Source organism: Saccostrea cucullata, unplaced genomic scaffold (assembly GCF_032062105.1).
Source record: "Saccostrea cucullata isolate Sc308-1 unplaced genomic scaffold, CSIRO_AGI_Scuc_v1 ctg3666, whole genome shotgun sequence".
Taxonomy (NCBI): domain Eukaryota; kingdom Metazoa; phylum Mollusca; class Bivalvia; order Ostreida; family Ostreidae; genus Saccostrea; species Saccostrea cuccullata.
Window position 1 is genome coordinate 6,272 of NW_026931803.1, and position 1,732 is coordinate 8,003.

At 34.8% G+C, this 1,732-nt stretch overlaps 1 pseudogene; it reads left to right on the forward strand.

Moving 5' to 3' along the window:
- The first annotated feature begins 402 nt into the window (after positions 1–402).
- LOC134233562 (carbohydrate sulfotransferase 4-like) lies at positions 403–1,197 on the forward strand (annotated as a pseudogene).
- Positions 1,198–1,732: the final 535 nt, after the last annotated feature.

Genomic DNA, 1,732 nt, shown 5'->3' on the forward strand with positions numbered 1-1,732 from the left:
GGCGCAATATTTCGTAAAGTGCATAGAAAGATGGCAAACAAACTCCGTTTTAAAAACGGCCTTACGGGAATTTTTTAGCCATCACTGGATATCTTTAAAAATATACTCTTAATAATTGTGAAAAGGATACGTCACACAGATACTTGACGGAGAATAACTTCTTAAAGAATAAACTACATCAAACCACACCAAAGAATTTTTCACAGCATATAAATTAAACAACATCCCCTTGTTTTGCAGAGGAGAGTTTTTGTTTTTTTTTTTCTCGAGGAGGCGTTTTTACGTCGCTTTTACCTTATTGACTTTAGACGCGTCTTTTGACGTTACGTCATAATAGAGATAAGGGAGGTTTTTGCTTGGCGCGTCACATATTATTTTCTTTTGTCCTCTTTTATTTTTCAGGGTTATATTACGACGTGACCTTGACACCCTTTATCCAGAGCTGCTGTATCATTGGTTTACCTGTAATTTTGATCAAATTGACTTGTCTGCCTTAACTGACCCATTCATTTCTATACATACACCAGAGCTTCGAGAGTATTACAAATGCACTGTTTTGAATTTAAATAAATCCAAAAGTACCATAGATAGCGTGAAAAGGTGTGTTTATTTATTGCATAACAGATGTACAAAAGCACGGACAAGAACAATAAAAACCATTAGGCTGTCGATGTTTATGGCGGGAAAACTTTTAAAATGGCTTCCTAATCTAAGGATAATTTACTTAGTCCGAGATCCTCGAGGTATCCTCAACTCGCAGTTTGAACAACATGTGACAGAGGAGAAAAGGATGTTTAAAACTGTGAAAAAAGTATGTAATTCTATCATTTCAGATCTGTCACACACTAAGGAGTTACAATTGTGTCATAAAAGCAGGATAATGAGTATTATTTATGAAAACCTATGTCAATACCCCTTCAAAGTTGTGCCAAAAATATACAGCTTTTTGAACAAAGAGTTTACAAACACGACAAAAAATATATCCAAAGGATTATGAATGGACCAGTAAAGAAATGCCACTACTGCACGGATCGAGGAAATGCTCTAGGAAATGCTTACAGATGGATTCGGGCTATAGAGGAAAAAACTTTGATAATTATTGACCTATATTGCTCATTTCTCTTTCCTTTATTGGGATATAAACATCTAAATTACGACGAATTGAACACAACTTTTGTGTCTTGGTTGCCTTTTTGATAAATGAACTCGCATTAAAATCACTACTACTAAGAAAATGTGATGCCATATGCTATAAAGACAGAATCTAAAGGGTGTTTAGTATCGTCGGTCGGCCTATTTTTACAAAGGCATTGTCAATGAAGTTTGCTTTATCATCAGAATTTACGGAAATATAATGTCACAAAATTCACGTACATAAATCATGTAAATACCCAATACTTTTATGTACTAGTATATAAAAATTCAAGTTTTTAACACCATTCATGACGGTATGGGTCAAAGCACTTAAATGAAAACATTGTCAAAAATTGTGACGTTGGGTGATAATGTGGAGCACAAAATTATCAGGCAATACTATATGTTGGGCGGGGAATGACTCCTGTGCATGTACATGGGGGAAACATATGTTAACGATGTAAAAATATAAACAAAAGTATGGGGTACAGGTTTATCTCTAGCTGAAAGGGTTTTAGGTTGACTTGACTGTTTATTCCGACACAAAAGAATAGACCGCTTTGATGAAGACGAACTAAAAAGACAAGAGCAAACATAG